At 37.5% G+C, this 15,084-nt stretch overlaps 1 protein-coding gene across 1 annotated transcript in view; it reads left to right on the top strand.

Moving 5' to 3' along the window:
- The first annotated feature begins 3,756 nt into the window (after positions 1-3,756).
- The window catches only part of Zip99C (Zinc transporter Zip99C), a 62,142-nt gene continuing 50,814 nt past the window's right edge, over positions 3,757-15,084 (top strand). Inside the window, exons 1-2 of the mRNA XM_073960462.1 lie at positions 3,757-4,022; positions 4,082-4,157. The gene's annotated coding sequence lies outside the window, so the exon portion shown is untranslated. The remainder of the gene's footprint in view (positions 4,023-4,081; positions 4,158-15,084) is intronic.

The following is a 15,084-nucleotide window of genomic DNA, read 5'->3' as shown; positions in this document are numbered from 1 at the left end:
ATGACATTTACATATAGTGTAAACTACCCCTTACGAAACACAAAATACAAAGTTACAACCGATTCTGTTGTCAAATGGGACTAATGCTTGGTTTACATTTACGAAATCCACTCGATTTCAACTGTCAAATCCATAGGTTAAACGTCAAATGAAATCCAGATGAGATTTCATTTGACGTTTGAGCTATGGAATGTCAATTCCATTGCTCAAACGTCAAATCAAATCCAATTGATTTCGGATGAGTTTTCATTTGACGTATACACAAAGGAATTGACAGATGAAATCGAGTGGATTTCGTAAATCTAAACATAGCCTAAGAAACATTTCTACCATAAAATTTTTATATAGGTCCACGTTTTGATATAGCCCCATAGGACGATATCTACCGATTTGCGGTATTTTGAAGGTTTTGGGGTCATTATCACACCGAGATGGCTGAAATTTGGTACTTAGTCTTCGTCGGGGGTATAAAACTTTCCCCCAGAAATTTGTAGGTATAGGTCCACGCCATCATATAGCCCCCAAAAACGCTACCTTTCATTAGAGTTTGTTTACACTCATGGTAGAATAATATAAGGTAACAGAAACAGAGGTGGAAGCGACTGGATTTTCGGTCGCCGCTTCTCTTTTTTTAAGGTTTTAGCCGCCGTCGACTACATCGGCTCAAATCGGCTAGAAATCGCCGCCGTCAACTCGACTTGTCCAAATACTTTGGGATCTTGAAGAACTTATTGCCAAAAACGAGTTGTCGTTGTGCTACTTAGTCCCGGGCCACACTACAGTAATTTCACTGAAATTTTGGTATGAAATTATGCGTCTCTAGATCGACGTCCATAGTAGAGTAAAATGATAAAATTGCTGTAGTGGGGAATTCGATTTAAGAACATCTAATTTCATGAAATTTTTAATGAAATTCACGCTAGTGTGGACCTGTACTTACGCGACCTGATAAATAGATCTTGATACAGGTACAACAGGAAAAACATCTGGAAAAACATTACTGTGAATAAAATCACATGCAAAAGGTAATGCGTTATTGTGAACAATTTTGACGTTTGATATGATTTGATGTAACACCATGACAGAACTACCAGGTAGTGGTGTCACACCAGCTGATCGAATATGAAAAGTCAAATCCCTTTATAAAAAAATTATTTTTGTTGTAATTTCCCCAACAACATAAAGAAAGTTTTGACATAACATAATCCAAAATTTACGATGCCACTACCTGGGTAATTGTGCCATGTGTAACATCTTCTTAAGGGGAGTACACACTAACAGTCAAAACTGACAGTCAACGTACTTTAAGGACAATTTTCCGACAAATAACAACTTTTATTTAGCTAAAAACGTTTGAAATACAATATTTACGGTATTATTTAGAGATTAAAAAAGAAAATTTTTAATTAGGCTTTGATATTCACGAAATAGACCTCGATGACTGTCAGTTTTGCTTGTCAATGTGTACTATACTTTAAGGCGGCCATCAGACCATCTTCTTTTTCACATGTATAGCTCTGTTCCTTTACGTTCAAGAATCTTAAAGTTTTACCACTTTTTACTCGAAAAGCGTTCCTTTACTGCAGACACTATACAATTCATATGGGAGCAGATTACAACTTTTGCTACTTTTGCCGGTTTTACCATTTTCAAAAGTAAGTACCGGTCCACACTAGAGTGATTTCATTGAAAAAATTGCATGAAATTATACGTCTCTAGATCGACTTCCATAGTAGAGTAAAATCATAAAATTGCTGTAGTGGGAAATTCGATTTAAGAACGCCTAATTTCATGAAATTTTTTTATTGAAACCGGGACTAAAGGAACTGATCATATGGTGTCACTTTGGTAATACTAATATACAGAACAGCTGATGTCATACATGTGAAAAAGCAGATGGTCTGATGGCGGCCTAATGGGCCAAATACATACGGTCCGTTGTGCGACGCGTTGCGCGTTGAAAACAACAACCACATGAAAGATGTGTAAGTGATGCCAAGTTTGTTCTTGAAGTTTTCATGTGGTTGTTGTAACGCAACGCTCAACGCGCCGTATGTGCAGCGGCCTTAAGGGCCAAATACATACGCGTTGCGCGTTGAAAACAACAACCAGATGAAAAATGTGTAAGTGATGCCAAGTTTGTTCTTGAAGTTTTCATGTGGTTGTTGTAACGCGACGCTCAACGCGCCGTATGTGCAGAGGCCTTTATTGCACCATGATCAAATCATACAAAACGTCAAATTTGCTCACAATAATGCAATACTGTGAATTGCTTGTTTACCCTTTGTATGTGATTTTATTCACAATAATGCATTTTGACAACTGGTATGAAGATCAGCTGTTTTTGCCGCTGTACCTGTATTAAGCCCTAAACACATCCAACGTTTGAGTAAAGTTTTGTGCCGTTCCTGGTAGAAGAATAAAGACAAATAGAAACTTGGCAGCACTTTGTCTTTTATTCATCTACCAGAAATGACACAAAACTTTACTCAAACGTTGGATGTGTTTCGGGAATTATTGTGCCATGACAAGAACCACATGAAAAATGTGTAAGTGATGCCAAGTTCGTTCTTGAAGATTTTATGTGGTTGTAGCATGGTACAATTAGAAAAGTACATGCCTCAGCCCAGCTGATCGAATCTAAAACGTCAAAAAACTAGGAATTCGCCATGAAAAATCAAAACAAAAAACCATATGATTCGGTAAGTAAGAGATATCATGTCTACACTTTATAGACAAACACAAGCGATAAAAAGAGACAACAAGAGACCATTTGGCGAAAATTTTGTCAGTTTACATTACAAAAAAAGTGGCTTTGTTGTAGGCATTCGCCGATGCATCTACCTTTCTTATTGTACCATGGTTGAAACCGAGTGGATTTCGTAAATGTAAACATAGTATTGTTGTCTCTTTTTATCGCTTGTGTTTGTCTAAAAAGTGTAGACATGCTATCTCTTACTTACCGAATCATATGGTTTTTTGTTTTGATTTTTCATGGCGAATTCATAGTATTTTGATGTTTTAGATTCGATCAGCTGGGCTGACGCATCTACCTTTCTAATCGTACCATGGTCTAAAACAAACTTAAGAAGAAAACTCATGGTTCACACATACGCAACAGTTGCTGCAATTTTTCAATTCCGTTTTGACCGTTTTTCTTTTGTTTAACAGAAGGGTTGCATTTTTGTAACAAACGTAATTTGTGAACAAAAATGTACTATTCATGTATCAAAGCAATTTGAATTGCCTGTAATAAAAAATAAATTTGTGTGTTTTGATGAAATAAGGAGGCTGTGTGGGATTTTAAAAATAGATGAATTCGGATGATAATCATCTATACAGGTAAAAATTCCACCAAAAATGCCATGTTTGCTACTTGTTTTCTAATGGGTACTTTACACGATATGTATTTTACATATGAGTTGTCACTTTGCGTATACATTTTGTATATAAAAAGTGATAACCCATATGTAAAATACATATCGTGTAAAGTACCCATAACCCTGCAGAATGTGAAAATGAAGGTCAAAACGGAATTGTAAAATTGCAGCAACAGTTGCGTATGTGTGATCCATGAGAAAGTTAAATATTACACTGTGGCATGGCAACACTAGCACAATATATCAGCTGATTTATTGTTATGCTGTCACTCTCTGCCTCTCTTTATATATTTCCAATAAATAAATATATACATTCTTGTCAAATCACTTTGTTTTGTTTACATGGTCTTATGAGGAGATTACAAAAAAACTCGTTACTCCATCAACAAAAGCCCCAACAGCAACAACAAAAATCAAATTTTGAGCAAAAAAAAAAAAACGTAATTGCTACACAAAATAAAAACGTGAAATTGCCAAAACAAGGCTTACATAAAACTACTTGCATTTAATTGCAAAAATGCACATTGCAGAATAACAAAAAATAAAGCAACGAAAAATATTTGGTGAAAATCACTCAGTTTCAGTGCAAAACTAGTGAAGTGAAATTGAAAAAAAAATTACGTCGCAGAAGTTTGATTTTCTGTATGTTGCTTTTCTTGTTTCTTTCTTTGAAATATCAATAAAAATACTTTTGTTTCTAGTGACATATTTTAGATATTTTGTATTTTGAAGTGAAAAATATTAAATTGCGCAAACGTGAATTTAAAATCGTTAATGGTAAGTTTTTTTAATTGCGTTGTAAATAACGTAGTACTTGCAAGCATCTATTTACATATTTTTAGAGTTATTTATAGGCATTCCTTCTGAAATTTGCTATGCGTTGTTCTTTATGTTTTTCTTTTAAATACCGTTCCTCTGTTCCTTCGTCTTCATTGCATTCATCATGTGTGGGTGTTTAAGTAAACAAAATTATCGCAGCCTCTGATAAGGAAGGAAATCACCAATAAACGCTATGGTTACAATAGGGTGGATAATGCTTATAGAAACTGTGTTACGCATTAAAACATCTGGTGGATATGAAGGATTGTTACAGATTTTCAGGTGCTGTTTGAAAAATGTCCATTAGAAATCCGGGAGCAAGTTGAGTTTAAGCATTAAGCTCGGAAAAAATTATAATTTTTTTTATATAGCCGGCCTTCGGCCGGGGTTTAAGACTTTCTGCTATGGACAGGAGCCAATCTAGGGAAAGGGAGCAACATTTTCTTTTAAATTAAAATTTTTCCCTTAGTAGCCACATTTAACAAGGGAATTTTCGGAACTTCGGACGCCCATATTTCGAGAAGTATGGACTTCCGCAAAAAATGTTATATATATTTGTGATCAGGGTAACGAGGCCTACCTGTGGAAAAAATTTGGTATCGATCCGAGCTTAATGCTTAAACTCATCTTAAGCCGAAATCCGAATTAAGCAAGTCAATACTCAACAAACAATTCAACTGAAATCCAGTTTAAGGCCACTTGTTTAATGGCGACTTTATCCGCGAGTAAGCTAATAATAAATTTGTGCTTGCTCTCTAGAGAAGATTCATCCTGAAACTCCAGGTTACGGGGGCTCTAACCACAATATGATAACTGGGATAAATACAACGGTAAATGTAAAGGGCTACTTATGTCATAAGGAAACATCCTTCTGCTGTTTTCAGATCGTTTGGAAAGATCGTTAACCAGAAATGACGCAAAATTTTAGTCGAACGTTGATTGTGTTTTCGGCTTCAAGGAGGATTGTTCCACTTTTGACGACCCGGAAAGCTGTTTGGACAAGGCACTAACTATTGACGATAGTTCAGAAAAGGAAAGTAGGAAACTCCTCGATGAAATGGAAAAACTTGACGGAAAACCAAGACAGAACTGGCAGTAGTAAAGGTCTGGATACATAAGCTGCCTCGCCTGGTTGCCTTGCTTTCCTGCTTCATTTCTGACATAGCAAAAATAAAAGAATAAAGAAGAAAAAGGCAACCTGGTTCGAAATTGGCTCGGCCTTCTTTATTCCTTTATGTTATGTCAGAAATGAAGCAGGAAAGCAAGGCAACCAGGCGAGGCAGCTTATGTACCCAGGCCTTAAGTAAATATAGCCCAACACTGAGGGGATTTGCCACCGCCGGAAATTTTGTTTTTTTGTTCTGCTCAGGGATTGTGGTAAGCTAGGCGGTGCCAGATTGGTCTGCGGAAAAATATTCAAACCAGTCATACAGCCGTCCTGAGAACTGCGAGATGGTGCCTCCCCATGTCTTAACTGGACCATCTACATACATGAGAAGACAGAGATTTTTCCGCTACAGCAACACAATATCATGCGCTTGCATGCAGTACTTGCTTGGGTGCTACCGTGAGAGCCATCCGAATCACCATATGGTGGATAGGACCCCCTACCCAGCCAGTCAGGAGGGACCTTCATGATGTAGAAAGAGGTATCCAATATTACACGAGAGACCCCTAGATCAATAAGCCTATCAAGCAGGTTTAAATAACACTCACACAGATGTCGCAGATGCCATAAACAACTATCGTGAGTATGCGGTTCACGGAGAACATCCTCCGACAAATGGAAGTAGTTTTTGCTCAACTACGCTCGAGATGGAGCAGCCATCTAAATTCCTATAGGGCAAGGATCGATGACACAGTGCAGAACACTTGTCTAGAATGCGGCACTGGCCCGCACGGCACTTTGCTCCCTTTCAACTGCCCTGCCAAACCTACTCAATTAAATCCAGAAGATCTCTGTTTACATCCCATCGAAACAGCCATAGACAGATTAAGCAGAACAAAATCATACAAAACTTAAAATACGGATACACAACCGTCTGTACAAGGAAATCTTTCGTCGTCATCGGTTGCCATCTGGTCGCTTTTACGGAGGAAGTAAATGACTTCTCTGTACGTGGTATTTTCTCCTTATGATCTCTTCAATGACATCTGCATAGGAAGACGATGGGTTACCCATATGAGAAGTTATCGTATTTTTGGGGGAAGGCTGAGGGCCTTCGAAAGAACGATCGAGCTTCACAGATTTTTGCTGCTGTAGACATTGTTCGTCTTTTCAGAAGATGATAGTTTCTCAGTCGGCCTATCCACCTATTCTTCCCGACAGACTGTCCCTCCGTTTTTCCTATGCCGTTCGGAGTTGAATCGATCTTTGAGGCACACTTTATTAGTTTTCTTTAGTTCTTTCTGACTCGGTTTCAGCTTCGGAACATTTTTTGACTCCACCACCGAAACATGCCAATCCAGCTGGTCTAGGAGTTACTTACTTTGTCTCCCTAGACTATCTTCGATAGTTTTAAAGGTCCCATGTAGGTCGTAATCGTCTTCCTTTGAAACCGCTGGGTCGTCATCTTATTTATACCCTCCACCATAGTATGGAGGGTATATAAATTTTGTTTTTCGGTTTGTAACGCAATGAAATAATCATTTGAGACCCAATATAGTATATATATTCTTGATCAGCGTAAAATTCTGAGTCGATCTGTACATGTCCGTCTGTGATAATCACTCTAGCATCCACAAAAATGGAGATAGGACGCTGAAATTTTTGGGAAGATGCGTCTTTTGTTTGCAGGCAGGCCAAGCTCGATGATGGGCTATATCGGTCCACGTTTTGGTATAGCCCCCATATAACGGTACCTCCCGATTTGAGGTATTTTGAAGTTTTTAGTCACATTTTCAAACCGAATTCGTTATAATTTGACATTTAGAGTTCCTAGTGATCAACAAACTTATATTCCAAAGGATATGGGCATAGGTCCATGTTTTGGTATAGCCCCCATATAACGGTACCTCCCGATTTTCGGTATTTTGAGAATTTTAGCTACAATTTTCACCCGAACTAGCTGTAAATTGACATTTGAGGTTCTCAGTGGTCATCAAACTTCTTCACCGAACATCGCCAACCTAGGTCCATGGTTTGGTATAGCCCCCATATAACGATACCTCCCGATTTTCGGTATTTTGGGCATTTTAGCTACAATTTTCACCCGAACTAGCTGTAAATTGACATTTGAGGTTCTCAGTGGTCATCAAAATTCTCCACCAAACATCGTCAACATAGGTGCATGGTTTGGTAAAGCCCCCATATAATGATACCTCCCGATTTTCGGTATTTTCAGAATTTTAGCAACAATTTTTAATCGAACTAGCTATAATTTGACATTTGAATTTTCAGTGATTTTCAGTTTTCACTAAATTTCGTCAACATAGGTCCATCTTTTCGTATAGCTCCTATATTACGGTACCTCCCGATTTTCGGCATTTTAAGGGTCTACATTGTTTGATGGAATTACCCTCAATTTAATTTGACTTTTGAGGTTCTCTGCAGTTACAAAAATTTTCCACCAAAAATTATAAAGATAGGTTGACACTTTGATATAGTCCCGTAGGTGGTACCTCTCACCTGGCTGAACACATTTTTTTAGATTAGACTTGATAATCACCTAAAATTTTGAAAGGACACTAATTATTCCATTTTAATTAAGACTATTTTATGGTGGAGGGTATGAAAAGTTCGGCCCGGCCGAACTTAACGACTTTTTACTTGTTTCAATTAAACTTGATGCTCCATTAACAGGTACAGCTGTAGGTGCCAAGGCATCCCCACCTACGACAGCGGAATCAAAATCGCTTGATCGCCATGTACCGTAACTTTATTCCTCTTCGTTAGATAATTGTTTATGGAAACTACCCCGATTCATTTTTGGTGCACGGGGGGTCCAAAGGATCTGTTGAAAATCACCTGCCAAGCCTAGGAGTACCGATGACATATTAGCCAGATCTGGCGACGGTTGCCCTCAGGCTGTTCTGGCTCAGCATGTCACAAAAACCTCTTCCCATCCGATACCCGGTACGACGCGCTCAGAATTTTAATGGAGACTTTTTAGAATAAAATGTGCAGAGAGTGTGGACTCTTTCATAGTCAATTAAAAATAATATATGCGTTCGAAATCTGGATATACAGACGTATACTTTGAATTTCATGGACCAATTTCATACCCGATGCCGAAATACTGAGATAATGCATAGCGAATGGAGTTGATCGATTTAAAAAAATAAAAAGTACATATTATGCGAAACACAAAATACAAATTGCTACAAAATATATTATGGACAACTATTGATGGCAGATTTGAAAGAGGAAAAAGACTATATGATTATCAATATCCAAAACTAGACTGTAATTTGTTATTCTGGAAGATTTCCAAGTGATGCGAGAGCCAAAAATGTCTTTTCAGAGACCCTGAAACAATTACAATTTTAAACAAACAAGTTTAAATTTATTTTTTGTAATATAGTTTTTGTCGCCTATAATTCGAAAACCGAATTGGAAAATGAAGAAGAAGATAGCTGACAAAGCCGACTCGCCCTCTTTATTTTCTTAACCACTGTGCGCATGAACGTAGCTCACTCAGATCAACCCTAGTTTGAATATATCTGTACAAAACTTATAGAAAAATGTTCTTCTGTAGACCACATTGAATCATTTTTCATTTAAAAAATCTTCAGTTTCTTTGTTTGTCTTTATAAAGCCTTTTAATAACAACAAAGACACTTGTTTCAATAACCCATAAAACATGAATAAATAAATACCTATGCATATAGAATCAACTAGCCCAAAATTTGATCATAACGAACACAGGTGATTTTTCAAACAGCACTCATATAAAACCACCGGCTTCATACTTTCCTCAATATAATATCTTGATAAATCAAATACATTTTCAGGATGTTGTCTGGTTCTCTGGTTCTGTCATTATACCTAACTATGAAAATAAAATCTTCAAAATGAATTCCTATAAAAATAGGCTTACCCCCATTATTACAAGTCTTCTTTTGTTATAGTTTGGATTTACCGAACAGATTTATAGCGTTCCGGTTAACTTAAAGTTAAAAGTGATGATTGAATTCCAAGTGGGAGCTTCTTGGTATTAACTTTCAATGTAAAAATTATATTTTTAATGCCTCCAAATTGGTTTATTTTGCGTTTTCAAATCCATCAGATAATAAAAGATCAAATATAATAATGGCCCTTAGGCTTACTAGGCTAACATAGAATATGTTGCCGTTAGATTAGAACAAGATAACGTCACACTTTTGTACCTTACTCATAAGTTAAATTTCACGTCACTCATTCAGATATTGTTGTTAGTTTCTTTTTGTTTTGGCAAAAACTAGAATCCACCATTATCAGCTTATCGCAAGAGAATAGCTTTGATTTTTTTTATTACATTAGAATTTATAATTGTATATTAATGCTCACACCGACCAAACGCCACAATTTAGTTTTTATACACAAATCTATATAGAGTTTTTGTTTACAGATAAGTGGTGTTTATGGAGGAGACGGCGGGTTGGTGGGTCGGTGGCGTTTAGTTGCGATATCTGGCTAAGTGGTTTTGTGTGGGACAAAGAGTATGAAAACAAAACAAATATGGCTGCGGTTGCACTCCGCCACAGCAGCCATCCAAACAGTCACACACTCACTACTGGCCTCTGTGTATATCGTGTCTTGTTTAATTGTTGAAATGTGACACTATCTCCACACTTGGTGTTCGAAAAAATAGCAGCAATACAATTGAAAATTTAGTGCCGAGTGGTTAAGATGTCAGATAATAATTTATTTAATAAATTGTTTGGGTGTATAGGGTGAAGTAGTCTCCATTTTTTATAGATAGTTTTTTTTTATTTCAGCCAGTGATCAAGATATTGGACTCATGTTTATTAAAAGAATATGTTAAGTGGGTCAAATAGTATTATCACGTCAATATTGCACACGTTAATATGTTGGTCCAGGCAAATTATTAATGTGGACCTTTTTAAATAATTTGTAACAAATCCATTTTAAACCAATCCAATGAAATTTATCAGCCTCCTGAGTGAAGCTTAAGCATATTTTTGTAGAATTTAGATTCCAAAATATGGTTAATTTAGTGTGGAATTTAACCTAAAACAGAGTAATATTATAGAATATTTATATAAATTGTTATACTTTCACCCTTATGGCCACGGATGTTATATACAGAAATGGACTCATTGATATAATGGTTTTAGACTCTACAAATTTTAATACCAAACACACTTTAGTTCCTACATACTCGTATGTGAAGATGAAACTTGGGGTCGATCTAGTTGTTATTATTATTAGGTGTCGATTATGGATTGCAACTCAACTGTAGTTGCTTTGCCAGAAGAGAAAGTCATATATCAATTAAAATAAATGAAACAATTTCTGTCGTTTGCCAAATTCATTTAATTTCAGTGTTTTGAACTTTCAGTTATTAATTTAATTATAAACAAGTATAGGTTAGGTTAGGTTGAAAAGACGGGCGCAAGTCGCCACATGTCCAATGGACATACACTTAAGCCAGAATAGGCCTGTTGTGCGCTCTAGACTAATTGAAGAATGGGTAGTATTTGGTCTCTTTATTATTTTAGGAATTCTGTGCCCTTAACAAAATCCCTTAACTGTTTAACATCTTTTGCCGTTATCTGATTAAGTCCCGGTACGGTGTCGGTCCCTAAAGACTGGGACCTGATATTTGCGAAAGCTGGGCATTGGCAAAGAAAGTGTTCCAACGTTTCATCGTCCTCTCCGCGCATATAATTTTATGCAGATGTGCTTGTAGACCCAAGTGACCAGTAAGGATACCTGTTAGCCTACTAATGTCTGCCTTACCTAATAATAGTAACCATAGTATGGAGGGTATATTAAGTTTGTTTTTCCGTTTGTAACGCATTGAAATACTCATTTGCGACCCTATAAAGTATATATATTCTTGATCAGGGTAAAATTCTAAGTCGATCTGAGCACGTCCGTCCGTCTGTGGTAATCACTCTAGCATCCACAAAAATAGAGATAGGACGCTGAAATTTTGGGAAAATGCGTCTTTTGTTTGCAGGCAGGTCAAGTTCGATGATGGGCTATATCGGTCCACGTTTTGGTATAGCCCCCATATAACGGTACCCCCCGATTTGCGGTATTTTGACGTTTTTAGCTACATTTTTAGACCGATTTGGCTATAATTTGAAATTTAGGGTTCTTAAGTATCAATAAACTGATATAACAAAAGTTGTGTACATAGGTCCACGTTTTGGTATAGCCCCCATATAACGGTACCCCCCGATATACGGTATTTTGACGTTTTTAGCTACATTATCAGACCGATGTAGCTATAATTTGACATTTAGGGTTCTTAAGTGTTAATAAACTTATAAATTAGAAGTTGTGGACATAGGTCCACGTTTTGGTATAGCCCCCATATCCGATTTGGGGTATTTTGACGTTTTTAGCTACATTTTCAGACCGATGTAGCTATAATTTGACATTTAGGGTTCTTAAAAGTCAATAAACTTATATAACAAAAGTTGTGGACATAGGTCCACGTATTGGTATAGCCCCCATATAACGGTACCCCCCGATTTACGGTATTTTGACAGGTTTAGCTACATTTTCAGACCGATTTAGCTATAATTTGACATTTAGGGTTCTTAAAAGTCAATAAACTTATATAACAAAAGTTGTGGACATAGGTCCACGTATTGGTATAGCCCCCATATAACGGTACCCCCGATTTACGGTATTTTGACGGGTTTAGCTACATTTTCAGACCGATTTAGCTATAAGTTGACATTTGAAGTTCTTAAATGTCAATAAACTTATGTGACAAAACTTGTGGACATAGGTCCACGTTTTGGTATAGCCCCCATATAACGGTACCCCCCGATTTACGGTATTTTGACGTTTTTAGCTACATTTTCAGACCGAAATAGCTATAAGGTCCAAGTTTTGGTATAGCCCCCATATAACGGTACCCCCGATTTACGGCATTTTGACGTTTTTATCTACATTTTCAGACCGATTTAGCTATCAATTGACATTTAGGGTTCTTAAATGTCAATAAACTTATATAACAAAAGTTGTGGACATAGGTCCATGTTTTGGAATAGCCCCCATATAACTTTACCGCCCGATTTCAGGAATTTTGAGAATTTTACCAACAAGTTTTAACCGAATTATCTGTAATTTGAACATTTGAAATTCTTAGTGGTCACCCCCATATAACGGTACCTCCCGATTTTCAGTAATTTAATGATTTTAGCTACAATATTAAACCGAACAAGCAGTAATTTGACATTTGAAGTTCTTAATGGTCACAACACCTCTCCATCAAAAATTGTCAACATAGGTCCATGTTCGGATATAGCTCCCATGTAACGGTACCTCCCAATTTTCAGTAATTTGGCAATTTTAGCTACAATTTTTAACAGAACTAACTGTAATTTGACATTTGAAGGTTGTAGTGGTCACCACACATCTGCATCAACAATTTTCAACATAGCCCCAATATAACGATACTTCCCTATTTTTGGTACTTTGAGGATTTTACTTAAAATGTTTAACCGAACGTAGGTCCATGTTTTTGTATAGCCCCAAAACAAACCTCCCGATTTTCCGTACCTTAGCTTTATTTTTTGGACGAACTTTCTGTAATTTGAAATTTAAAAGTCAACAAAAATTCTGCAACAAAAATTGTTCATTTAAGTTCATATTTTCGTATAGCCCAGATACTCCGAACTATCGGTTAATGACATTTGAAGTTCCCACGTTATGCACCGATTTTCGATATTTTGAGGATTCTAGCTAAATTTTTTAACCGAATTAGGAGTTATTTGACATTAAAAGCTCCCATCAAAAACTGTCAACATGTTTTATTATAACCCCTATATAACGGTACCTCCCAATTTCTAGTCCACCAAAAATTGTCAACAGTTAGATATAGGCACCATAAAAAAGGGCCTCCCGAATGAAGCATTTTATGTACATTATCTGACATTTTAACGTACTCACTTAAAGTTGGGGACAGGAATGAATATTTTATGGTGGAGGGTATGAAAAGTTCGGCCCGGCCGAACTTAATGCTTTTTTACTTGTTAGTTTTATCCTCGTTTGGGTCCCCCCAGAGAATCTTAATGGTTTTCCCTATCTCCTCTCTATTCCATAGGGATGTATGGGCCTGTTTTGCCCAATTTTTTAACTCTAGACGTCACGCATTTAGAGGCTTTGCGCTGTCTAAGTTTATTGTTGCTAATTCCCTGCCATTTTTTGCCAGAGAATTTGCTCTTTCATTACCTTTAATCCCCGCATGGCCTGGTACCCATATAATGCGCACTGTTCCTTGCTGGGAATAATTGTTTATCGTATTTATGCAGTCCAGTACAGTTTTCGATTTTACTGTCTTGGATGTTATTGGATTGATTGCCATTTTACTGTCCGTAAGGACGTTAACGGTAGTTGGTCTCGAGTTAGCATTAAACCAGTTCAGACACTCTGTGATCGCCCTGACCTCCGCTTGAAGGACCGTATTGTGATCCGGCAACCGAAGCCGTCTGTATAACAGCAGTTTCCAGGATGTTAGGATGGGTGTAACTACGCTTTTGTATAGCCAGTGTGTCATCTTTGGATTGAGACCCCATTTAGTGCCTATGGCCCTTCTACAAGTTGACCAACATCTGTTTGCTTTGTTGGCTCGTTCTTGGATATGATCCTTCCATTTAAGTTTCCTATCCAGGATTACTCCCAGATATTTGACCTTATTGGAAATCTTTATAGTCTTCTTAAGGAAAACAGGTTCCTCGATGTGACCCAGTTTTGTTTTCCTAGTGAAAAGACATATTTCTGTTTTTTTTCGGGTTTACGTTTAGACCTCTTGGTTTAGCCCAGTTATATGCAAGTTTTGGAGCCGATTCGGCCCTTCTCCATAACAAATTAGGGTTCTTTCCCCTCAGAAGTATTATAACGTCGTCTGCATAACAGACTGGTTCAAATCCCTCTTTAGTTAAAGTCCTCAGTAGGCTATTTATGGTAGTAACCCACAGGAGAGGTGACAAATTCCCCCCTTGTGGCGTTCCCTGACCAACTTTATCCCGTTTCGTTACGTCGTGTAGCCCGCAACTTATCCATCTATTCCTTAGCATATTGCTTATCCAGTTCCTAAGGGCCCGGTTCACATAAAAATTATCTAAGGATTGGATAAGGGTTTCAGTGCTGACGTTATTGAAAGCACCCTCGATGTCAATGCATACTGCCAGTGTATACATCTTCTTGTCGAAGGTGTTTCGATGTGGTGTACTACCTCATGTAAAGCGGTTTCCACTGATCTGCCTTTAACGTATGCATGTTGTTTATATTTAAGCATATCGTTTGGGATCTTGCTCCTTATCATGGTATCGACTATACGTTCAATGGTTTTGAGTAAGAAAGAAGTTAGACTTATCGGGCGATAAGACTTAGGAATTGCGTAGCTAGCCTTTCCAGGTTTGGGGATAAACACTACCCTCGCCTCCTGCCAGGCTTTAGGGGTATACGCAAATTTTAAGCATGCGTTGAAGATACCAGCTAATTTGGATGAAATATAGTCCACCTCCTTTTGGAGTAAGGCCGGAAAGACCTGGTCTGGTCCCGCTGCTTTAAAAGGTTTGAAACTGTTGATGGCATCTTTAACCATTGTTTCATCAATGTTTGGTGCTTCGTCCGTAGCATTTTCCCCAACTGTCGATATCCCTACATTTGCCGTAGTGGTCGGCGGGAAATGCGTATTCATCAAAAGCCCCAGCGTGTCCTCGATTGTTTCCCCTGTCATCCAGGGTTTTTCGTAGG

Source organism: Musca autumnalis, unplaced genomic scaffold, assembly GCF_047663935.1.
Source record: "Musca autumnalis isolate F117 unplaced genomic scaffold, ASM4766393v1 scaffold_1, whole genome shotgun sequence".
Lineage (NCBI taxonomy): Eukaryota > Metazoa > Arthropoda > Insecta > Diptera > Muscidae > Musca > Musca autumnalis.
This window is presented reverse-complemented; position numbering and strand designations above follow the sequence as displayed.